General features: G+C 42.3%; 1 protein-coding gene across 2 annotated transcripts in view; it reads right to left on the bottom strand.

The window, feature by feature from the left end:
• Positions 1-861: 861 nt before the first annotated feature.
• The window catches only part of LOC138300747 (uncharacterized), a 903,291-nt gene continuing 877,060 nt past the window's right edge, over positions 862-27,092 (bottom strand). For both annotated transcript variants that reach the window (XM_069240498.1, XM_069240497.1), the window contains exon 8: positions 862-5,598. The gene's annotated coding sequence lies outside the window, so the exon portion shown is untranslated. The remainder of the gene's footprint in view (positions 5,599-27,092) is intronic.

The raw sequence follows: 27,092 nt of genomic DNA, 5'->3' as shown, positions 1-27,092 counted from the left end.
ATGTGCTTGTTGTACTTGCTAAGCATCTGACGAATTTCTTGCAATTTACATCAAACAGTGGTAAAGTTATAGGCAAAGCAAAAATAAATCTTTCACTGTAAAAATATCTTCCCTTTTAACCCTTCTCAAGCACACAAAACAACATTTTTGAAATACCAGTTTTTCCGAAACTGAACGGATTTACACCAAACTAAGAAAAATTCACTTCCTTGAGTAAACCCATAGGAATTAATATGCGAAATATCACTTTATAGAGCTCTTTTATGGCCCTTGCTTGATGGCTCTACTTGAAACTTGCCATACTGAGCCCAATCGAATCAACTTTTTTATTGGCAAGCTTTTGCAGATTTATCAAACAGTGCCAAGCTGATTAAGAAATGAAATTTGTCTTTTCAGTGAAAACTCTGACCTAACCATAACTATACACTGGATATCACCACAGCTTTCAACTCTGGTTGATTTCTCCGGCGAAAGTGAGTCTTTGTGGGCAAGATCTTGGTGTGACCTCCAAGTTCTCTTGTATGCCAAAGAGAGGCCTAAGCCTGAATCTAATACATTTCTAGGCAAAAACTGCATTTCTTTAATTTGTCTACAGATAGACACGTTGCATTCTGAATAGGGTGACGTTCACTGTCCATTTATGTGCGGTTCAATTTCATGTATATGAAATATTAGGCAAAGAATGTGTTCGAGAGGAGAGAAAACGGTGCCATGTCAGATTGTGCTGGGACAAAATCGAGCACATCCATAAAAAGATTTGGTACATTGGGATTTAGAAATATAATCGTGAATAAAATCAATTGGAAATAATCAGGACAACTTTGGTAATATTCAGAACAATATAAACTTGCAGACATCAGATTTATTGCTGTTAATATTTTATTTGGTTGATACAACAGAAGCATTCCATAAGCACGTTCTGTATCGAAGCCTGTCAAAGTGGAATCAGTCATTCATGAAAGGCAAGATGGAAACTACAAAACACGTTCTTGAAATTCCATGCCAAGTTTTACAAATTCTTTAGTCTGTTTTCATTCAAAGTGTTTTTCTCAAATATACTTTACAGACCTGTAACTCTCACTTTCGTAATTGAGTACATACAAAACCTAGCGCTTACACAACAGCTTTAACACTTTCATCACCTCTCAAAAACTGGTAGATCATTGCACAGCTGATATAACGTCCACATATTGATACAAAACAACAATATTAGTTTGTGAAATGCTATTATTGATGAATATATTACTTGCACAGTGTTATTGCTTTTCTTTCATTTGGCTAATAAGCATAATAGTCTATGACAAATATATTTTTTGCATTTTATAAATATGAAATGCATATGCATGTAAACATTGTATATAATGTTAAAATAAATGCCATGCTAGTTTAGTTTACAAAAAATATAGAGCTAGTTTTTTAAAATGAATGTAACAGTAGAAGTCAGAGCTTTGTCACCTTTGTTCAATATTTGACTATTCACAGAATAATCATATGGGTGCAACTTCGGAAATAGGTGGTACACTATTTAGAAGCAAAAAGGCCGAAACATGCAAAAAATCTACGGTTACAAAACCTTGGACCAGATCCACAAGATGAAGACGGGATATTTAAAAAAAATGATTAAAGGTTGGCACCAGAGTAGGGATAGATGAAGATTATAGTGGGTTCAGATAATTTCAGAGGTGGAGAGTTAAAAGATATTTGGAGTGAACCGGAAGTTTTGCTAGAAAACTGGCGATTCGGAGTAAATCAGGAATTCTTCTTTCCTCCCAGAGGTTCTTCACAGAGTTTTAATATAGCCTTAGAACCCGCCGTAGCGTGCTCTACCGGCTATCAAAGGCCCGCTCCCGCGTTAAATGAATGAGCCGAAGGCGAGGGCATTTAACAAGGGAAAGGGCCTTTAATAGCCGGTAGAGCCTGCTACGGCGGGTTCTAAGGCTATTAGAACATTCTGCCACTCAGGGCAGAATGTTCTATTAAATAAAACAAATTGCTCACGGAGCCCGAAGGGATTAAAATCCCCTCGGGCTCCGTGAGGCTTTGTTCACAGCTGTTGCTGTGAACAAAGCGAACATTGGAATGTTGGCGCTGCGGGCTTTTACCGGCCAGTAAAAGCCTGCAGCACTCCATTGTTTTCAATGGAGCTGCCAACGTTCAAATGTTCTAATCTGTTTTAAACTGCTGAACGCTCTGTGGCAAACAAGGCAGGTGTGTTTTTTTTTCACGTGGACTTTATCATTCCGATGGGCCTGTACTGCCCTTAAGAGGCCCGTCAGAATTGACGAGCCACTCTTAACGAGGGTCTAAATGGCAGATGCAGAGTTATCTGTAGCTGCATCTTGTAACAATTTCTGAATGACTAACACTTGAATTTGTAATGCCTTTGCCACTGCATTCTCTGTATTTCTTAGCAGTGTGATTGCCAAGTGTTACTGTCGTGTAACTCCATGGTATTCAGTGGGCCTGATAATAAAAAAATAAAGTATTATAGTTGCACCATAGTACTACTTCTACAAATGGGTGCAGAGTTACTACTTTTGGGAATTCACAAACATGAAAAAGCCCTGAAGAAGGCTTAGTGACCCATTGGGCAGTTCGGAATTCGGCTGAAACATGTTGACAGATGAGAGATGCAAGAATTATTGGATTTTCATTTTTCACATCATGGTATGGGAGCCGCTGAACAAAATAATTTATGGTATTCCCATAACCATTTTTGGCTTCAACTGGACCCCTATTATAGTCCAGAGAATCATATACGGAATCGGTCGAGCTCCCCAGGGTGGCATTGTCCTACCCAGGCGAGAAGATGCACCTATGATACAGCATCCCACTATTTGGTGGGTGAGATCTCTTCTTATTATCCTTAATGGCACTGCAGGATATACTATTGAATATGGGCATCAGTAACATTTCAGCTTCCGTATTTTTGTTGAGAAGAATTCTGTTAGTGGGAGGATATGTGGAAACTAGTTTTTGGAACCTCTCCTACTGTCCTTGGGTGAGAAACGAATTCACAGACATTCCCATTAGTATGCTTAGATAGCTGCATCAGGTGGATCTTTTCAAGCCTACTACTGGGAACTGTAAGTAACATACCCCTGGTGCTCCCATTTCTCTGTTGTGTAGTTGTACATAATGTACAGTCCCTCTTTTGGGAAATGTAGTCCGATGTGCAACTACACATTTATTTACTTTTTTTTTCTCTTCATCGGGAATTTTTTTTTGCATATGGAGAAACCCCTTGCTCTACGCCCTCTCTAAGTTTGGAGGTTATTTCTTACCCGTAACACAATGAAAGGGGATTTGTTTAAGCCAGCACTTTGCTGCGTTTCTAGGGTGAAAACAGATTTGATCAGAGTTGGTGAGTGCAATAAACTCACAGTGTGTAGTCAGTCACAAACTTAACACAACCCACACCTTGATCTGCCCCCCCACGCACTCTTTTGCGTGTACTACTGCAAATTAATCTGGAATTGTGGCAGAGTACTCCACAGTAACAAAGATAATTACGCCTGCCTGACAAGTGTAACTGAAGCCATTGTTTGCCATGAACATATGTTTGTCTTAATGAATTGGGGGCATTGTATCAGCTTGGAAAGATTGAAATACTAAAGGCCTAATTTAGATGTTGGAGGTAATTGGTTGGCCTTCACTTTTTCGGTGGAAACCCCGTCCGCCGGCTTGGCGATCCGCCCGATTTAGCTGTTGGAAGTCCCATGGATGATAACCCACCCAAGCCCAGCCGACTCAGCCAAGGATTTCCATTCGCCGCAACGGGGCTATAGGAAAGAGTGGCTGGCAGCGGGTCTCCATCCACACTTACTGCCATGCAGGTTTGGATGAGCCGTACCACCAAGCAAAATATGGTGGTCCGACCTCCAATTCGGATTTGGCAGATTGGGGGGGAATAGGAGGGAAAAACTCACCTTTTTTCCTAATTCCATTTGTGTTTTCGATTGGATGTAACTGGACAACACCTCCTGTCGCTGCTGCCAATGGACCACTGAGAAAACATGACCCCCTCCGTCGCTGGACATGAAGGTAGGGGACCCGCACTGGCTGTGGACGTTGGGGGGGTCACTGCACATGAACTCGGAACCACTGAAGACGATACATGTCACAGTAATTCTTTTAGAGTACCTGTAACATGCATATGCCGGGGACACAAGTGGGACAGACATGGGTGGGTACACACTGGTACACAGCACATATTGCACACATACACAAATGTCATTTTGGTGTCAGTATTCATTGAGAATGAATGCTGCCACCGCAATGATGGTATGATCACATTTGTCAACTGTGTCCACGTATGCACATTGCAAGGGGACCTGTACTTGTCTTGTTGTGCGTGCAAATCAGCACATGTAAGTGTGTGTGCAATGCGATTGGCTTGTTGAGGTGGAGGGAGGTGTAGCGGGTGCCGTGCTTGTGTCAGTATGTGTGCCTCTTGCATATGGCACTGATGTGGTTGTGTATGTTGTGTAGTGTGTTGTGTTGCTGCATGCAACATTCAGGTGAGTGTTGCTGTGTGGCGGTCATTGTTGTGATGTGTGAGTGACTTTGTGCAGATGAATGTCTGGTTGTGTTGGTTGTTGTAGTTGTGTCATGTGGGTGCAGCATCAATAGTGTGTGTATGTTGTGTCATGGATGTATGGCAGTGTATGTTTGCGGCATGTACATGTTGTGTTGTGATGGAATTGCAATGGATACCAGTGCTTATGTGGTGTGTTATGTCGTGTGTGATGCAGGAGGACACCTATGGCAAAGGCACAGTGTGTGTGTGACCTACCTGTATTTGACAGCCACTGCCATTGTCCGATGTCTATTGTGTCCTATGATGTCTTCCCTACGTCAGCAAACAGCCATCAGTACACCTCCTGCAGGACTGTAACATCTAAATACCGGGGTGGAACACCATCGACTAGACGGTCTTCTCGGGTCCGCAATGCCGGCAGTTTGGCGGTAACACTTCCAACACCTAAATCAGGCCCTCAGTCTGTTCTGCTAGGATTTGATTTAGTTTCATTTGGGTGTATACATATATTGGGAGTGAGTCTGTAATTCATTGAGCCATCTCATGTCAAACAGTTATTTGAATATCTAACACTTTACTAATTAACAGGTCCAGTTACCAGAGCAATAAAAGAGGTTTATTTTGTTTTTAGATATAATGGAGATCTTTTTTTTAAAAATATTATGGCGCGCTTAGATGTTGAAATCTGCTCAGTAGCTGCTGGAGTAAACATTCCTCTCGAAATCAAACGTATCTTCCCTACATGAATGGCTGGGTAGGTGGCATGGCCTAAACTGCTCTCCATTGTTCCTTTGTTGACACTTCAAATATAGTAAGTGTTCACTCACAAATGTTTGCTTTTGTAAATCGTAGAAACTGAACGGCATTTGCTTCTTTTCAACATACTGTGACCGCCTTGCAGAAATCGTTCTTTTCATTCACTAATCTTTAGCACATGCTAATTTGCTGTGGTGTTAAACATCCCACAAGAAAGCACACCATGGGGAGCAACGCCAGTTGCTTGCAGTTGTTCTCTGTGTAATTTCATGATTGTTCTTTTTTCTTCCGGCATCTTTATTCTGAAAGAAGGGGTTACATACAGGAGATTAGTAATGACCTATGTTGACATTTCAACAGTTTTCTTTTGACATTGTCACTTATGTGGTGGATAGACTTGCAATACATTTTGTAATTTTCTGTGCATTATTTAGGTGTACTACATTTCACTGGAATACCCTTCTAAACCCGTATGAATTAATGGCTGGAGAGCAATGATAAAATTCCACCACTAGACTGCAAGATATTCATATACCGAGCAGTGTTTAATTTTTAAAATAATAAATGACAGGGCCAAATATATTTCTCAGGATGCTACTGCTGCTTCCCCGCCAGCACTGTCGAATACCAGTGACACCTACTTGCCATTACAGTTCTACAAATGTTACAATTTGGACTATACTAGCTGACCCAATGGTATAAGAACGGCCTGAGCACACTGGTATTGTTATTTTTAGTCCTATATTTAATAGTTTAAATATTTTGCTTTGTGTTTTTTCTTTACAACAATAGACTAACGGTACCACCATGTGGTGAAATGCCTTAAATATGTGCTGGTTTCACAAAATAAATGCCAGTGCTGATTCCCAGAAAACTACAGCACAAATTAAGCACTAATGGGCAACATATGTTGGTGCTTGTGTAAAAAGATGACAATCACAACAGTGAAAGATCTTGGTTTTGGCTCAGTTGTACTTTTTGGTAAGCAGTTGACAAACTGGACTTCTCAAGGAACGTCAGAGAAAAAGTAGGAATATTAGTAATAACCACAAAGTCATGGTCTCGTGGATGTTCACTAAATAAATTCATATACCATTTCTCACTGCAATTTCGTACCTCATTTCAGTTGTCAAGAAATGACTTAAGACTGAAGTTGGACTGGGAAACGTACACAAACCATTTTCGAGGTGTTTAGGGAAGCGCCTTTTCACCATGGGAAATGTCTTTCATGTGGAGACAAAAGTGCAGTCAGAGAAATACGCAGCTGCACGTTTTGTCCTTCCTCCAAACATGCAGATTATCTCTGTGAAGTTTATGATTTGTGATGATTATAGTGGGTGCACTTTGGAATTTTGCAAATCACACAAAATCTGTGAGCAAATTAGGTGTGCAGTGCATTGTTTTATGCATGTTTTTAAACGTTGAGACCATTCAGTTCAATGTTTAACTTACAAAATTATTTCGATAAAGTTGTTAGTCTGTTTATGTATCTAAATCTAACACAACCACTAAAGATTATATTGGTTTGTTTAGAATTTGGAGGCATTGGCTGGTGGTCAAAAAATCAGGTTGCTCGGGCAGTATCTTGCATCCTGAGAATCCAGAACAGCTAATCCGTTTATCCAGGATAACTTTGTCATATACCTTAGCAGTGTTATTAACAAAATATTAATGTAGTATGCTTACGGGCTATAACTATGATAGCATACTATGTATCCCTTTACGGGTTTCGTATGCTGAAAATTGGGAAACATGGATTTCATTTGCAGATGTGACACCATCCATGGAGGATTTCTGAGGTTACACTGGAGATAATTGGCCCAGCGATGAAGGAGTCTTCCTATAGTCCACCACTCCTCCCTAGGGTGAAATCCCATGTATTAATTGGCAAAGGGATTTGGAGACACCTTTTATTTGTTCTTTTGGTATGATATGTTAATTCACTGACAATGGTTATATGGTACGGCCTTCGTCAAATTCAGTTTTTAATATAACACATTTATTATCATCTCGTACATTGGTCTTGCTCCCATTCACTCAACACATTTCAGACGAGCGTTCTAGGTGCTTTTTCAGGCCTAAAATGTACTTTCATAAATATTGTAAGAATATTGTATGGATTTACATTTTTGTCCATCATTAGCAATGTGCAGTATGCATTTACATGCAATTATACAACTGCAGATAGATATGAAACAACTGCTTTTGAAAAACGTTTCTTGTGATGTGCAGGCGTGTATTTTCTAATTTGTTTTAGTTAGGCCACATTTATGTGTAAACCACCATTTTAACTATGATGGATGTCATTTTTGTCACTCACTCCGTGCTTCCCCTCTGCACTTAACCTCTCCCCACAAGCTCCCCGATACAGATTCAACGTGAAATATATGAGGACATTTCCATTGTTGTTGTTGTTCTTTTCATGGTAATCTTTCTCTAGCTCAGATGTCACTTTCTTAAGTCAAATCTATCTGTTCACATAGAGAGAGATTGTAACTGTATCTTGTTTTGTTTGAACATCTCCAGATTAAATTAGCATTAGAGCAGGGATCTCCAACCTTTTCTGTAACAAGTGCTACTTATAGTAAATGAAATGCATCCTGAGCCTCTAATATTATTAGAGTTCTAATAGAGACAGCAGCAGCCAAGATTACATTAGTAGCTACCATAGACAACATTTCCAGCAAGGCTCACCTCAGTTCATCTGGAGGGTTCCCAGCTATAATTTAAAAAAAGGCGTTGTCAATGTGGAATGCCTCTCTGTGAATCATATATAGCAGCAATGCCCCAGCACCAAGATAATATTATTAATAAATCTACCCAACGCCGCATGATTTATCACTGAACAATAAGGCTAAAATATATATTAGCATTTCAACCATTTTTCTTCAAACATCAGCTTCTAAGTTCTGAAAATTAAACATTTTTGCCTTGAATGCTTATTTTTCAAGTTTGGTATACCCATCTTAATATGGAAAGCTTCTCATGTAGTAGGTTGGGTGGCACACAGGAGAGCTACTCACAGGTAGATGAAGAGTTACCAGTAGCTCACGAGCTACTAGTTGGAGAAGCCTGGCATAGAGAGTGTTGAATGATTATGAAAAGATTTAGTTAGCAGTGGTTCCCAAACTTTTCTGACCCGTGACTCCTGTTGTGTAATGTAGTTCTTACTTAGAATGTAGAGTTAGTGGAATGTTTGTAGTTGAAAGAATGGAATGGGGAGGATGTGGAGAACTGGAGGAAGGGGCAGTTGGAGTTGACCAGGGTGGAGAACAGGCAGACACTGGTGTTGGCGTGCTTTCTTATTTGAATAAACTACAAGGAAACTCAATGCTGTTTGATGAGTTATATTACAAGAATTTTGGTGACGACTACATTTCAAGTCTGAAACCCTCGCTGATTCGTCTCGTCTTTGAGGCCACCCGGAGTGAGTAGCGCGCCAACACCTTTCCCTTTTTGTGACTGGGCATCTCTAAAGCAGTTTATCCCGCCTGTACCGCTGCGCTGCACCGTGTGTTGTTATTATTATTATTTTTTATTTGGACGAACGGACTAGCGCTGTGCTGTCTCAAGTCGTGAGACATCAACGCCACGAGGCATCAACCGTCGTTCTTGTGCGATCTCGGCTGTGTTGTATTGCGTGTGCACATACAATGCTCGCGCTCAAGCTTCGGTGAAGGGCGCAAGGTGTTTTTTTAAGAGGAGCGCGCTGTTTCCACTGCTACACACGTGCCCAGGCAAAAGAGGTCTTACACAGCGCTCAGTCCACAACAAAGCTCTGCAGCAATAGCTAGTAAAGAAGCCCAAGTGTCTGCTTTACCTTCCTCGACTTCACACGCCCGCTCCTTCGCACTCACTGTGATCTTGGTGCTGTGTTCAGGGCGTGTACTAAATGCTACGTCCTCCTGGACACTAGAACTCTTTGAGGTGTCTTTTCGGCGGCCATATTGGATGTACCTTTTTGTTTTTTGAGAGACTTCTTTCATAATTTTGTAAAGTAAAGAAACAAAAATGAGTGCTGCTCAAACATTTACTCTTACTCCTCCACAACCTTTTCTGACTTCCACTGGAGATCAACATGTCAAGTGGCTAGAGTGGAAAGAATACTTTTTGAACTATTTAGATACTATTGATGACGAAGATTTGACTCAAACTAGAAAGAAGAAAATGTTATTACACTGCTTGGGTCCTATGGGTCTTAAGGTGTATAACTCAATAGAAAAAAAAGTTCAACAAGATGGGGATTTGAATGTGTTTTCTCATGCTTTAGAAGACCTTGACAGATATTATTCAACATCAGTCTGTATTGCAATTGACAGATACAATTTTTTCAGTAGGAAACAACAGAAAACAGAATCTATTGAAAAATATGTTTCCGAGCTAAAAAAACTAGCACTTACTTGTAGGTTTGGTGGGTTGCATAATGAATTTATCAGGGATCAAATCATCATGCATGTTAATAATTCTCACATTCAAGAGAGATTGTGGGTACATGGAGAGTCACAGTTGGAGGAAGTTGTGGCTCTAGTCAAAAAAGCTGAAATTTCGAATAAATGTGCAAAGGCTATTTATTGTGAAAAAACAGAAGTACAGAATGAAGTAGTTAGCAAGGTTAAATTTAAAAGGAATAAGGAAGAAACACATAGGAAAAAGGTGGAAACAAAGAATATTGAACGAAAATGTTTTCGATGTGGGAGTAAAGAGCACTTAGCATTTTACAAGAAATGTCCGGCGCGAGACCAACAGTGTGCTAAGTGTGGCATTAAGGGCCATTTCGCTAAAGTGTGTAGAAGAGGTAGAAAAGTTACAGCGGTGATCAGTAGATCCGATTCGGAATGCAATTCTGATTCTAGTGCCGATTCAAAGGGCCATGAGTATGTCTTAGGTATTAACAGTGATTTTGATGTGGAAGATTGCGTCGAAGTAAATCAAATATAAAATTCTTGTGTATCACACTTAAGTTTACAATCTAGAAATAAGCCTGTTTGTGAAATTCTCTTGGGGGGAGTGCGTGTACTGATCGTAGCAGACTCTGGTTCCCCATACACAATTATAAACAAGAATATGTGGGAGCATAAATTTCAAAAGGTTCTGGGCTCCACATTAAATCCAACAGATGTGTCTCCAGAGAGTTTTACAGGTGAATCCATTCCTATGATTGGTTTTAGAGAAGTGGTTTTTGAATTCAAGGGCAGGAGAACCGTGAGCAAATTATATGTTGCTGAAGAAGGACCAGAAGTATTGGGTTGGTTGGATCAAAGGGCCCTGAATATTGTTTTGGATCCCAACGGTGTGGAACAGGTTAAGGTAGCGGGTGACTATAAAAGTTATAGTGTTACTTTGAGGAACGAATTTCCAGAACTTTTTTCTGGGAATATTGGTGCCCTTAAGAATTTTACACATAGAATTGTGCTGAAGGATAATGCTGTACCGAAAGTCCACAAATCACATGATATTCCCTGGGTGATAAGAGACGAAGTAAATAAAGAATTAGAGTCTCTTCTACGCAAGGGTATTATTGAAGAGGTGGATGCCTCTGAATGGATCTCACCTTTGGTCGCAGTACGCAAAGCCAATGGGAAGATTTGTCTATGCATCGACTTGCGGTACCTAAATAACAACATAGTAGTGGAGAGGTTTCCTTTACCAAAAATTTCTGAAATGCTTGCCCTGACAAAAGACATGGAATGGTTCACTTCCATTGACCTATCGTCCGCTTACCATCAGGTGAGATTACATGAAGATAGTAAGAATCTGACTGCGTTCATGACCTCTCAGGGTTGTTTCCGTTATGTTCGTATGCCTTTTGGACTGGCCTCAGCGGCAGCGGTCTTCCAGAAACTGATGCACAAACTGTTTAAGAATATGGAAGGTGTAGTTGTCTTTCAAGATGACATTTTAATTATGGGAAGGAACAGACTGCAACATGATAAGAGGGTTAATTGTGTATTCAGTATCTTAAGAGAGAATGGCCTGACAGCTGAATTTTCGAAATGTAAGTTTGGAGTTCAATGCTTAAATTATTTAGGACATGAAATCACTATGAGTGGGATTAAACCAAAAAAAGAGTTGTTATCAGCCATTAGGGGTGCCCCAGCTCCTAGAAATAAGGACGAATTACGGTCGTTCCTTGGCTTAGCAGAATTTTATGCAAGGTTTGTCAGGAGTTTCTCTGAGAAAACGTTTAACTTAAGACAACTGCTGAAAGAAAGATGTAAATTTGTATGGACGGATGTGTTACAAGAAGATTTTGAATGTATAAAACGAGAGATTTGTGAGGGCAAAGCGTTGTCAAGGTTTGACCCTAACCTTGCTTCTATTCTCACTACTGACGCATCAAATAGAGGTATTGGTGCTGTACTAAGCCAGAAAGGTATCACTGGTGAGGAAGTTACTATAGCCTTTGCCTCTAGAGCGCTTTCTCCCACAGAAGAGAGGTACTCAGTTATTGAGAGGGAGACTCTGGCGGTTGTTTGGGGATTAGAACATTTTAGAAATTTTCTGTGGGGCTTTCACATTGAAATCAGATGCGATCATAAACCCCTAATCAAGGTGTTGACTACGGAAGGTTTGTTAAAGTCAACGGCAAGAATAGCTAGAATGTCCATAAGATTGTTGGATTTCAAATACAATTTGGTATATGTTCCAGGAGTTAAAAATAAGGTGGCGGACTGTTTGAGCAGATTGCCCTTACCACTTAAAGAATTAGTGGGTGATGACGAAGAGTTCATGGTCGCCTGGTCAGGGAGTTATGATTGGAAGGCCATTAATTCTGAGGTTTGGAATGAATCTGTAGCAAATGACCCCATATTAACCACGCTTAAACAGTATATTCAAGAAGGTTGGCCAGGGAAAAATGGAATGCCAGCAGAATTCAGAGTTTTCTTTGCGTTACGAGATGAGTTATCTGTAGAACAGGATAAGGTATTGAGGGGTGATAGGATAATTCCACCTGAGAAATTAAGGGACTCCATTATTAAAATAAATCATGAAGGACATCTTGGCATTGTCAAAACTAAAAAGAAAGTTAAGGAGAACTATTGGTGGCCTGGTATGGATGTCAATATTGAAAGAATTGTTAGGAGTTGTGATTTATGCGTGAATGCTGACAAATCGCTGGTGACCTTAAAACCTACTTTACATCCCGTGCCTTGCCCTGAGATGGCTTGGGAAGTTATAGGTCTGGATATAATGGGACCAATTGTAGAGGAGAATGTGCAGTGGTACATTATAGTAGCAGTAGACTACTTCTCAAAGTGGCCAGAGATTAAAATTGTTTCTAAAGCTAATTCAAAGAATGTTCTGATATTCTTGGATGAACTGTTTCAAAGGGAAGGGCTGCCTAGGAAGATAATAACTGATAATGGGGTGCAATTTAAGAGTGAGGAGGTTGAAGAATTTTTTGAGAGAAATGGCATAGAACACAAGTTAGTTTCTGTTTACCATCCTAGTGGAAATGGAGAAGTGGAAAGGTTTAATCGAGTTGTTAAAGATTCTGTACAACTAGCTAAATTTAGAAATGTTGATTGGAAAACTAGTGTTAAGAAAATGATCTGGATGTACAGAACCACCCCAACGGTAACAGGCTATACCCCTTTTACAGTTATGAGGGGTAGAATTCCATTTACAAAGGATAATCAGGGTTGGTTAAGCAAATCTAGGGGTAAAAGAATGGTCACCTGTTGAAATTAAGGAGAATATTCAGAAAGCACAGGAGTTGTATAAAACCTATGTGGATTTAAAAACAGGGGCAAGAGACGTTAGTCTGAAGAAAGGTGATGTTGTTCGGGTTAAACTACCAGGTAAAGTTAAAAAAGGTGATACTAAGTTTTCAGAGCCTAAAACAGATCTTGAAGTATACAAAAACTCTGCCAAATTAAGTGACGGTCGTGTGTGGCATATGAGTCGTTGTGCTAAGTTATTGGGTGATGCTGTTGGGGCGAATTCTGCTGTACCTATGAAGAATTATTTGTGGCTAGACCCTGTTTATGAAGACACTTTCTCTGGAGCTGCTAACATCGTAGAAGCTGATTCGGCGTCAGAAGATGTTATGGACAATTATGACATCCCGGCACAGGAAGTGGAAGTGTCCAAGGACCATCCGGACAATCTTGGAAGGAATGTAACCTACAGAAGCAGATTGGGTAGAATGATTAAGAAACCTTTGCATTTAAAGGACTACATTGTAAATTAGGATCTGTATTGTAAATTAGTTTACTTTGTATCATTTTCCTTCCTTTCCTTCCTTGTGATTTATGTTTTACTTATTGTTTATTTCCCAAAGGGGGAAGATGTGTTGTGTAATGTAGTTCTTACTTAGAATGTAGAGTTAGTGGAATGTTTGTAGTTGAAAGAATGGAATGGGGAGGATGTGGAGAACTGGAGGAAGGGGCAGTTGGAGTTGACCAGGGTGGAGAACAGGCAGACACTGGTGTTGGCGTGCTTTCTTATTTGAATAAACTACAAGGAAACTCAATGCTGTTTGATGAGTTATACTACAACTCCCTTGACCTATTGGCAGTTAGCTGCGGCTCCCCACTGTGTTATTTTTTTCTTTTGGCGAGTGGGGGAGGAGGCATGGGGCTGGCAAACTGGCCTCTGGAGTTCTTCCATTTTATTCCCTCAAAAATACTTGGTATGAACTATGAAGGTATTATAATAATAGATGTAGCAAAATAAAAAACATCTAACAGTTGTTTAATAAAAAAAAAACCTTTCATTGGTTGAGACGGAAACAATGCTCTTCAGCACTGTAGTCTGCATATGGATTTTCTTTAAAACTATGTTTTGTTCCTTAAAAATTGCCTCTAGCACAGGGAGCTCTCCTTCTGGTCATTCTAGTTATCAAGGAGCTACTTTTGATATATAAAAATGCAGCTCCACTAATCAGCTCTACTATATTTCATTTTCAAATACTTTACTAAAGTACTTTACTAAACGTTCCGGCAGCCACCATTATCTTAACTCTGCTTCTGTCTCTTCTAGGTCTGATGGAGTCATTGCACTCTCCTGTCCCAGACCTCAGTATTGGTCTGCAGTCTCTGAATCCTTCTCACTATAGTCGTGTGTCACGTTTGTGTCAATTCAGTTCTTATTATGGCACAAAACTCCGATGGAGGTCCACATAACACCATATAAAAAAAAGTAAAAACACAGTTATGGATTAAACATGTTGCATACTATCATAGTTATAAGAACGTATTCATACACTACAAAAGATGTTAAAAAGTCTTCCCACCAACTAACATTAACAAGACTGAAAACAGTGCCCTTCAGGAATAAATAAAATATATTATTAAAACAATACCGCAATTTCCTTAAAAGTGACACTGTACATACTTAAGTCCAGCATGTGCCTGTGTTTATATCTCTGCATTGCTCATAGTTTGTGTTAACTAATCTGACAGATAGGAGCAATTCCTGTGCTATTTTGAATGTCGCACTGCCATCTAGTGGTACTACAGGGAGTTTCATCTTAGCAAAACATATTTTTGAATGCCAGCTTGAAAAACGCGTGGGTAGTGTTGGAGGCGCACCCGGGTGCTGCAGTTCACAGATTGGAAACCTATGGGTTAGTTCTTAGGTGCTATTGCAATGACGTTTATTTTTTCTTGGGCTCTGATCTGCTAAGGAAATTATACATTTGTTCACACCACAATGAATCTGCAGAAACATCAATTTAATATGCAACAATTTTGTGATTTTGAGGGTGAGCCAACACTTTGAGTTTTTCTTAATGCTGGTCGGGTAGAGTCCTATTCTTTTCCAATTTTGCTGCCCATTGAGACTTAGAATATTTTGACATTTTTATAAACTCTGTATTACTTTGCATTTGCAAGCCTTCAGGGCATTCACTCTGTACCGCAGAACTTTTGAATTTCATAATAAAATCCTTTAACTTTTCATTGATCTCAAACTTAGTTATTGAGTGTCCAAAGTTTTTGCTAAATTGGGATTATTTAATGAAATTGTATTTTGTTGATCTTGATGGTTTCCGAGGTGCCTTAACATGAATACACATTGCCTCATGAGATTGAGGTTTAACACTTTCTCTGATCCACTGAAATCTGGGAGATTTTATGAAGGTCAATTTTTTCCATCACAATAGATAATATTACTTATAAGTTAATTGACTTTGCGCAAAGAATGATTGTCACAACTGGCCTATAAAAAATGTCATGGCTCTTCATTGTTTCATTTGCTCTGAAAATACTTTTAATATATAATTTCTCTTGTTTATTCTTGTATTCACATTTCTTGACTATGGTGGGGCATTACAACTTTATCACTCTACAATAGTGATCTCAGCTCAGCTGAGCATACTGACATGAAATATAAGTGACAGTGATCCTGTCTAAAACTAAGATACCGCCTGAGCTTCGGATTGGTAAACAGCTGAAAGGTACTTCCGGAGTCCTTTGGAAATAAATGCGCTGCACGTGTTTGCAATCATGAAGTACAGCATTGTGAAGTAAACATATTGTTATACATAGTACTTGAATAAATTAAGACCAAAATCTTTAGAATACATCAAGTACTTTTCTTGTTATGACTTTTTAAACTTTTAGCAAAGTTAGTCTTTCTGTGCGTAATTACGCACCATAGGCATCAATAGGCAGTCACTTTTAATAATGCATTAAAAATCGCACAGTTGAGTTACCAGTCTCTTCTTTGGCAGGGTGGTCGCAGCGGTCGATGGGCACACTCTGCAAGCTGGAGAGTCTCTGGCAGCTCCTGGTTCTGGCGGGAGCAGCTTTGGTGAGGTTCTTGGCACAGGCACAGGGCCACCTGGTGGGGCCACTTGGAGACAGAGCTGGTTTGCAGTTTTAAAGTTGGTGCCTGAGGGTCCCCTTGGGTTGTTGAGGTTGCAAGGGGTTGGAGACCCGGGGCACACAGCAGATCCTGCGATGCAAGGCCCAGGGCGGCCAGGTGCAGGGCGTTTTAGAGGTCTTGGATGATGTGCACAACAGAGTCCACTGGAGCTGGAGATGAGTCTCTTTGTGGGTGACTTACAGGACAGTGGGGGCACTCTGGTTGGAGGGTCCGGGTTGTTCCTGAAGTCCTTCGACTGGGTATTCCTCCTGATCCTTTTTCAGCTCTGGAGGAGCTGGTTTTCCACTGGTCTGATGTCAGCTGACCAGAACCCAGGGTATTGCTGTATCTCGGCCATTAGAGGGTGCAGTGCCACCAAACTTGGCAAAGTTGTGGGGCACTCCTGGGTGATCATCGGTGTGTCGTCGGATCTGGCTGTGACTTCCGGTTGCAGAGATATCGGCAATTCATTGAAGTGACCCTCACTGGTTTGTTGGTTCTTTGCAGGTTTCTTCCACTCAGGAGGGAGAGTCTTAAAGCTTGGAGGTCCCCTGGGTTTCTTGGGGTCAGTCTAGTGTTCAACTCCTCCGCAGTCACGATTGTCAGGACTCTGGTGCAGCAAGCAGGGGTCAGGGTGCCTCTTCTGGTGCAGCAGGTCCTCTGTTCTCGTTCTGGCGGGTTCTTTCATGCTGGTCTTCATTTCTTCTTGGGATCCTTTTCAAATCTAAAATCTTGGTCTATGGGAGCCCATTAAATACTGAATTTAATGGGCATTTTAGGGGGAACCTAGTAGTGTCCAATGGGACACTTACCCTTGGGTGGCTACACCCACTACAGTGACCACTTCCTGTGGGAAGGGTCGCTTCCCTAAACCTCATTGGCTGTTTTCCTTCATTCCAAGATGGAGAGAACTGAATCAGAGGGTCCACTTCGCATGCCAGCCCTGAGGGGTGGTGCATGCTCTGTGAGGCCACTCCTCATACCCTTTGTCTGGATCCTGCCCTGGCTCCCGCCCAAAGTGGGGGATTACAAGGGGGAAGTCCTCTGCTGCTAGCAGCAGGCCAGGGGCTCGAGTTTCAGGGGCTGTAGCCCTTTGAAGCTCACCGCCAGAGTGTTGCACATTCCTGAGGGAGGGGGTGTTAGCTCCTCCACCCAGGAAGGGCAGTGTCTTACAAACCAGAGAGCCATGGCTCTCCCCCAGGTTTGTAGATTGGCTGTCTGGAGTGGCAGGCAGGATGAAACCAGTCAGCAACTCTGCCAGTTAGAGTTCGCAGGGGGCACCATGGTATATTTAGGGATAAATCCAATACTGGCACCAGTTTGGATTTATCATTCTGAGTTGTTTGATACCAAACAACCCAGGGTGCAGGGTAGCCATCATGTAACTGGGAAACTCGTGTTTGACCAGTGTCCAGTACATGCATTTAAAATGGCTGCTCTGTTCACTTTCAATGTCCTAGGTTTGGCAAGGACACAGTGGGGGCATATTGCTCAAGCAGCTATGTCCTCACATACAGTATGGTGCACCCTGCCATAGGGCTGGAAGGCCTGCCATAGGGATGTCTTATCCATAATATATGCAGTGTAGGGTGGACAAGGCACACAGAGGGGATGCCATGTCGAGTTTGTCTTTTTAGGTTTGCCCCAGTACACTCAGTCTGCAATAGCAGTGCTGGGTGCATCTGGGTGTGGAATCCTTGGGGGTGGCACAATCAGTGCTGCTGCCCTCAGGGGTCTACTCTTAATATCTCCTGCCCTGGGTACTGGGGTACCCATTTACTGGGGACTTATAGGGGTATTTAAGAGTATATCTAATTGTGCCCAGAATCACAACAGATTTAGTGAAAGAGCTCCGGCCCAAGGAACCTGTTTAGTAGGGGCCCTGGGCACTACCAACTTCTAGAAAACATCAACCACAGGCAAAAAGTGGGGGCTAACCATGCAAAAAGAGGCCTCCTCTCACAAACATATTCAAACATACGTCACATGGGTCACTTGTTTTTGCCCTGTTCAAAGGAAACATCTATCCTAATTTCGTAGAGCTGAATCTCTCATATTTGAGCTCTCCCTAGCTCTCATTTGTCTCTTTTTCTGTACATTTTGCTGTTTACTGATGAACTTACAAATGTGTTCTTTTGTTTCATGTCCACCCGATAACTACCCTAACTCCTGCATTACTCAATTTTCTTTCAATTCTTCTAAAGTCGTTATCACTACAACTGCTTCTCTAATTTCCAATTGCTTTCCCTATTTGGCCAGACTGGACTTTGTGTATAGTGAAGGTTAACTTAGAGAATGTGGCAATAGTGAGTACAGTTAAGGAAAAAAGTGTGCAAAACATAAAACCAAAACAAGGTCAGATTAAAATTAGTAAACCAAGAGGCAATTAGAAAGTGGTCGAAGATTTGGGTAAGATCGAAGAAATCACAGTAATAATTCATGTTTATACCATTAACACTATCACAGCAAGTCTTTTAAGTGCAATAGGTTGATCACAAAGTAACATGGTGATGCTGATTAAAAGAAACCCTGCAGCACCATAAAGTCAGTAGTTTTAATTGTGTGCAAAACATTGATACTAGGGAAACAGGATTAGGGATGTGAGAAAACAATAGAAAGGGTGGAAAGAATACAGCAACCCTGCATGAGGAATACCAGCAGAGATCATATAGAGGGTTGCCCTTCTGTGATGTGTCTTGCACCTAATAGAAAATGATGACCCTTTTTTTGAGACCAAGCAAATGATATGAACGTCTGTTCAATTATAGCCCGGTAATTTACAATGTGGGTTCACTGTCAATACTTTGGCTTGTGGGTGAATCGAAAAAGTGGGTTGTAATATTGTTACAAGTGACACACGCAGTACGATAGCTGAGTGGCCCCCCTCCCCAGGGCTGATCTTGGTCCCAGGGACCCCATTCCCCAGGGCCCAGCCTTATTATTAATATTTTTGAGGGTAGGGGAATCACAAGGCCCCCCCCCCTCCCCAGGGCCGATCTTGGCACTTGGGACCCCATCACCCGGGGCCTGGCCTATTCACTTTTTTGGGGAAGCTGTCAAAGCTCCTGCCAAGTCACAGCAAACAACTATGTCCTGGGGGTGGGCACACCAGGACATAGCAGGAGCCGTCCTGGGGGCAGTTACGAGGGCCATTAATGGCTCCTTGGGGTGGCCACGTAGCCTCCCTCCAGCATTAGTAGCCTTGGGCAGTGGTGGTCACCTGGCCCCGGTGGTCCACAACTGACTCCTATGTCTTTCTAAATTAGCCCTGGGGAGGTGGTGTTCCACGGGAGGTGAAGGGCCAGGGCCGCCACACGTTACATTATTTTGAAGCCCTGGGGAGGTGGAGGTCCCCGAGGCTGCGGGGGCCAGCAGGCCCCTTCATGTTCTAAAGCCCAAAGGAGGTGGCAGTGCCCGGGGCTGCAGGGGGCCACACAGCCCCCCTGAATTTCACTTATTTAAAACGCCAGGGAAGTGGTGGTTCCCAGGGCTTTTGGGCCCAGGCGGCTCTCCTATGTTACATTAGTTTGAAGCCCTGGGGAGGGGCCTGGGTCTGCAGGGGGGCCGTGCAGACCACCTGTGTTTTACTTATTTAAAGCCCTGGGGAAGTGACGGTCCCCTGGGCTGCGGGGGCCAGGCAACTTCCCACGTTACATTAGTTTGAAGCCCTAGGGAGGAGGTGGGGAGGTGGTGGTCCCCAGGGCTGAAGGGTCCGGGTTTCATTACTCTAGAGCCCTAGAGAAGTGGCAGTGCCCGTGTTGCATTAGTTTGAAGCCCCGGGGATGTGGTGGCGCCTTGGGCTGCGATAGAGAGAGGGGCCGGGTGGCCATCCTGCCTTTTATTACTTTAAATTCCTGGGGAGGTGGCGGTACCAGGCGCTGTGTACAAAAAGACAAAGAAACCAATGAGGAGTATGTGACAGATTTACATAAATTGGATCTACATGAATAGCATCTGGCAAATTGGAGCACTACTGTAGGAAGTGATTATAGATCAATTTCTGTTACACTGTAGGAGCGACAGAATCAGAGAAGAGTGGTAGATGAAGGGCAAACCACCAGTAGAGGATGTCCTTTCTATTGCTAAAAGAATACAGCACATGCTAAATTGTGTTGAGGAGTTGCATAAGGAAAATTCAGTAAAAGAAATGGTAAAGGCAGTTGAATTCAAAACTCTGACCAAAGAGCTTCCCGTATGGACAGTTTGGCCAGAAGGCTAACAATAGTAGTTGTCCATCACTAAAATCTATGTGTAAACAATGTGGACACAAGGGTAATTTTTCCAGTTGTTGTTGCCCTTCATAGAGAGCAGTTAAATCTAATGACAAGTCTAGTAAAAGAAATGAGGTGAAAGAGATTGTTGAGGAGGAAGTATTACAAATAAATCTCGGAGGAGGAATGGAAGTCAGAGGTCAATATTGATGAGGTACTTTAAACTATTATTCCTTTCATTTCGAATGGGTGGCCATTAAGGAACAAGTTTAATGAGAGGGTTTGCCTGTTTTCAATGATTTAAGATGAATCATCATTTCATGATGAACTTTTTAATAGGAAACCTTTTTGTACTGACTAATAGTATAAGTGCAAAAGTTATTGATGTGGCCTACGAAGGACACTTGGTTATCGTTAAAACCAAAGAGAGACTGAGCACTGATATTTGGTGGCTGGGCTTAGATTTGGAAATGGAAAGGAAACTACTTGAATGTTATGAGTACAGAAACCGTGATAAGATCCATAAGATGAGCTGAGTCCTTGGAAGGAATTTGCCAATCGATTTGGTTGGTCTATCGAAGGGGGAAAAGGCTGCTCTTTACTTGTTAAAGGCAAATGATTTGTTTCCTGCTGCCTGAGATACTGTGTGTTGGGGAAATAATGATAGGTGCGGTTGTCAGGTTTCTTGAGGGTTTGTTCAGGAGAGGTGGTGTTCACAGAAGCCTATTAACACACAATGGGGTGCAATTTTGTTCCAAAAAGTGTAAATGCTAGGAATAAAACAAATAAAAAATGTACTTTATCATCCTGGGTCAAACTGTGTCATGGAGAGGGTCAAGGGGACCCTCCGTGAAGGGTTTCAATTAGCAAAACTTTGTGAGATGGATTGGAAGAAAAAACTGCAAAAATGTTTAAGCCCAGCCAGATTTATTAAGGCTTTGTGTCACACTTGAGCCAATAAAGGGGGTGCAAGAGCAACACAAAACCTAAGTGAGATCTGTCAAGACATACAAGGCCACCTTGCATGGCCCTGCATCGCTTGACAAATCTAGCGTAACACAAGGCAGAGGGGGGGGGGGCGTAACAAGGAGAACTATGTTTTTTTCTTCTCGTTTTTGCCTCTAATGGCTCTCAGGGTTGTTTTTGTGCAGGAAGTTGTGCCTTCCCACACAAAAACATTCCTACCTGTAATGCAGGCACCCTTGCTCAATGGCGAAAGGATGTCTGCGTTGCTGCTAGGCTGCTAATTTTGCAGGCAGAGGACAGGAATGCGCCATCTCTTCACAGATATGGCGCATTCCTGCACTCCCTATTTCATCCAGGTCAGCAAGATATCTTGCTGCATTGCATGAAAGTCTGATAAATCTGGCCCTTGGGGGCATATTTAAACTCTATGCTGAATTAGCATCATTTTTTTAACGCTAATTCAGAGCTAACTCAACGCTATATTTATATTTTGACGCTAGACCCGTCTAGTGTCAAAATATTGGTGTTAACGTCATTTTTCAGATGCGTGAAACCTTGCGTCAATGAAATGCAAGGTAGGCGTTCCCGTCCACAATATGACTCTAACCCCCAGCGCCATATTTATCCACCCGGGGAAAAATTATGCATGGGTGGGAGGAGGACCCAAAAAAATGACGTTAACGCCGATTTGCAAAATGTAATGCCTGGGTCAGGGCAGGTGTTAAAATGAGGCAAACTCATCACTACTTAAGGAGAACATACAAAAGCAACATTACCAACCCACAGGAGAAGATGGAGGTGATATTGATCCAGCTTGCGAGATGACTCAGAGGACAGCAACAACTACAGCAATCACCACCACCACAACACGGCCCACATAGGCAACGCAGACAGCAGGAGAGGGTCTTCAGAACCAGGGCAGCCCTCCTTGTCCTCAGTGACCAGGACATCATTAGGACCTACAGACTGAACCAGCAAGCCATACTACACCTGCTGCACCACATTGAGCCACAAATCATAGCTAGCCTGCAGACCCCACACAACATACCACCTGTGACAAAGCCGCTAGCTGTCCTGCACATGCTGGCATGTGGCTTATTCCAAACAATGGGTGCCCTGATTGCTGGTGTCTCACAGCCGTCATTCTCTGCATTCCTGTCAAATGTGTTAGACGCTATAATCTCCATCACACCCCACCACATCAGCTTCCCTAACACCCAGCAAAAGCAGCAGGAGATCAAACAGGGGTTCTATCTTCCCCCATGTGCTCGGTGCAATTGACTGCACCCATGTCCGGCTCGTACCACCTGCAGCATCCGAGCACTTATACCATAACGGCTAGCACACGCATTCCATTAATGTGCAGGCCATAGTGGACCACCGGGGACTATTCATAAACATTTTGGCCAAGTATCCTGGGAGTGTCCATGATGCCTTCATATTCCGGTACAGCAGGATCAATGAACAACTCCAGGATGGAAAATATGGGAATGGCCTACTTGTGTGTAAGTCAACAAACCTAGTGATATACACACACAACACCAACCTTGTAGGACACACAAGACATACACCACTACATTAACACATGGCCAGGGTAACACAGATGTGCAGGTAACAAAACATATGCACCATGCTGGAGTACAGCACAATCATTGCACACAACAAACACATACACCCACATGTACGTAACACACCCACTACTTGACAGGCACACCATGGGAAGGACAGGTGCAGACATGTACCCTTTGCTAACAGAAGAACTACACAGACCACTACAAGTGCCCACAGGTTGCCTACTACGTACACTTCACACACAGTACACCAAACAAAGAATAGCACAGCCATGTCAATGGCATACACCATGCCCATGTCATGTAAGTTCCATATAGGCACAGATCCCTCAAGTCATGCAGCGCAAATCACTGCCAGAACAACCATCAAATACCAGACAACTGCTGCGTATACCAACTACATCTCATCAACACAAACCTGACTTACCTGTAGTGTGCAGAGACATCTGCCTGACGCATTGGCTCACACACATAGAAATACAAGATCAATGCCCATCACATACCATGTGCCAGATGTGTGATAAGTGGTACCACACCTACTATAGTGCGACCACACATGCACCACTTACTGACCCACAACACCATCATGTCTGTACCAGATACAATAAATGGCCCACCATGGGGCAGAGTCACTGTCAGACAGTGCAGATCATGGATGCTATAGTGGGACCCTGTAGGAGAATACAGGAAATCACTGACCTTACATGCACTGTGCCAAGGGGCACATTGGCTAAGTAGATGAGCTCCATACCATAGCCTGCACTGTGCATGTGTTGACAGTATAAATGCTGATTCATGTGTTTGAAGATAGGCGAAACACTGGTAGTTATGTTGATCATCCTGTAACAATGGGATACACACACCCTAGGACAACTCATGGCTGCCACAAACATTAGCTGCCACTCTGGATCACCAAGGGTCCTATGTACAAGTCCACAGTGCCATTGTCATGGCCTGCTTTGTATGTACAAATTTGCAGATGGCCATTTTTTAATGACTTGAAGCCACATTGTAAGTCAGCCACTCTCCCATGCAGTATGTAGCGTGGAAGGGGTGTGCAATGTGTGTTGCTGCAGGTCTGTCACCACAAGATATATAGCATGATGATGCTGACTCAGATGTAGGTGTCTTCTAAAACTTGAAGCAGTGCCAACAACAAACACCACCCCAGGGGTGCTGTCTGCATTTTGCAATAATGAAGTAGACTGTGCTTTGAACTCAGATGATTGTGCCACCAATGTATGCTGCATACTGCTGCACACACAGAAAGAGCCCATTGGCCATCAAAACATCATATGTATAGGGCATGGTGTCCCTTCCTGCACAGATTCATTTACCTCTACAGGGCAGCTAGCCAAGTATCCTGGTGCAAGTTAGGTAGTGTCTGTGCACAGCTGCATATGAGGAACTGGCGCAGGGGACAACAAAGAGTTGCCTAGTAACATGTCACACATGGGGCATTCTTGCATAGTCTAAATGTTGCAGGACAGTGCAGCCATTTTTGGAGACATGTTGTGCATTGTCACTTACTCATTTCAATGGCCCTAAGTGTCGCACATCATCTGCAATGACACATGTCAAAATGGATGGGATGTTCAGGCTCTCTAGTGCTACCATGTTGCCACCGCATCAGACCCCATTGTGTTGTGAGGATGTGCCATGTCCCCTTTATTGATAGCACACTGATACAAAGGTGCACTACACAATGCATGGTACATATATACTGACCATCAGTTAGAAATCCAAATCATATGTCCCAGGTCCTTGAGCCAAATACAAGATTGTCATGTCCAACAACCCAGTGCTGAGAAGACCTTACACAAAGCCAGGAACTCACTCCATACCACAAACACATATGAGTCACAACCAACTCAAAATATCAACTTCCATGCTACATGACAAACCTGTTGAAAGCCTTTACAACAACTTACTCCTTTAATCTTTTGCAGCGGATCAGGGTTATGGCATACAGCCATGGATAATGACCCCATTTCCCAACCCAAGTACAGCAGCAGAGTGTGCATATAAAGAAGGACATTGGAGGACATGGACTATTGTGGAAAGGACATTTGGCATCCTGAAGTCAAGATTCAGGTGCCTGGACATCACAGGAGGCAGCCTCCTATATGCCCCACACATCATCTGCAATATCATAATGACATGTGCTATCCTACACAACATATGTGTGTGGATGAACGCCCCCTTTTATGAGCAGGTTGATAACCTGTCTGAGGAGGAAAAGGAGGATAGTGGTGGTGGAGAAAATGAGGGGGGAACAGCACAACACAGCTGCTGGGATACTCCGCAGACTACACATACAGTAGTTGAGAACTTTTTCACTTAATAATCACTTAACTTACCTTGTACATTTTGTCAGTAAACACCTCACTTATTCACACAGTTCGGCTTTGGTCTCTTCAATCTCCACAACATATACCTCAGGGTTGTGAGTCTAACCTCAGGGAGTAGGTTACAAGCACTAATCTGAAAAGTACTGTAGCTACATCACCTGTGATGCGTAGGATTGTACTCCTACCATCACACACATCACAAATAGCCTCTTCACTTGAATGTGACAACTGAAGGACACAATCTATGGACTACAACATATGAATTACATCCACATTGCCAACTTGTACACCAAAAGCTCATCACACACAACTACAACATGTCCAAATAGGAGGAAAACAAGTGCCCCACACGTGAGGCTGTGGATGTCAAAACTTGGTAAGACAGTAATGTTTGAACAGACAACTGTCACAACTCAGTGTGAGAGTTGCAATGGCTGCATGGAGCATGTGTGATAAGGGGGGGGACATTATTGGTAACAATGGTCATCATGATTAGCCCAGGTATGACAAGCAATGGAATTAATTGGGCCTGCGCAGTACTTCCATGGTGATCAGTCCTGCCACTGCCATAGGGCCCAATCCTGACACAGGGTACACATGACCTCACACTTTGCACGGACACGTCTGTGGAATGCACATCAGAATGGAAGAGAACATATGCAGCTAGAGCTGCAGGTCGACCACACAAAAAAAATTGCTAAATGTAATGAGTTTAATCAAACATTTGTGGATAAAACATAATAAGGGGGGAATGTAGGCAGAGTGTGTCAATCACAGTATGTACCAAATATGTACACATGTCAGACATATGTGTAGTCTACACACAAGTCACCATAAACTCAAGATCTACATATGGAGACAGTTGTTGGTTAACATTTCCTAGGTAGCATTCATCAGCCATCATCAACAATGCCTGAGCTGTATATGTCGTCTTAAATGTTGTGCTCTGTAAGAAAACTACACACATCACATAAGTAAATACAATTCACAATCACAAACCAGAACTGTTGCATAGTACTCACTGCCATACGTATGTGGATACACTGTTGTCACACATGCATACATATGCGTGATGTGCAAATATTCTCATGCTGTTGACTCTTACACACACATCGGTGTAACAGACCAATCATACCCAAATCACATTGTTGCATGGACTACCACATGTGGTCATACACAATATGCCACAATGCAGCACAGCCCATTCCATTTATTTGTTGATACTGGGTAATGGAACAAAATCACGCAATCAGGAATGGAGTAAAATAAATTGACACAAATGCATCAAAAACATCAGCAACCCCAAATTATTTGACCCATGGGCCCTTAGTGTGAATTCCACCTTCGCACTCATCTCAATGATGATTTTCTGTTAATTCGATGCATAAAGGTAATGCGTCAAAAAAAAGACGCACGTAGGTCATGCATCTGAAATAGTCATCCAAATGTCACATACGTCAAATAAATACATGCATAACAGAAAATGTGATGCATAGGGACAGGAAGTGATATAATAGGAATTCCTCTTGCATGGTACAGGGGGTGTACTTTCTCTTTACAGTCTGCACCTCTTTTGACTTTGTGGTTTTGTCCTGGAGTTGATGGTGTGTTTTTGCTCAGTATTGTATCTTTTGGTGTCCCTTCTGTTGTGTTTTTTGTATTTTTGACTGTACTTTGTCCCAGTGTCAGTAAATTTGTGTGTTGTTTGTGTGTATCATTGTACTTGTACTGTAGGGTGTCTGTCCGGGAGAGTTGATAAGTTGGGTTAGTTGGGGTAAATTTTTGGGCCTTAAGTTTCCTTTCTATTCATTTGTTAATTTTATTTTTTTCTGTCAACCTGTACCTGGTAGCTATATCTGGTAGGGGGAGGTTGACAAGGATGGGA

Source organism: Pleurodeles waltl, chromosome 6, assembly GCF_031143425.1.
Source record: "Pleurodeles waltl isolate 20211129_DDA chromosome 6, aPleWal1.hap1.20221129, whole genome shotgun sequence".
NCBI classification, from domain to species: Eukaryota; Metazoa; Chordata; class Amphibia; order Caudata; family Salamandridae; genus Pleurodeles; species Pleurodeles waltl.
The sequence above is the reverse complement of the archived record's forward strand: the minus strand, read 5'-3'. Positions and strand labels throughout refer to the sequence as shown.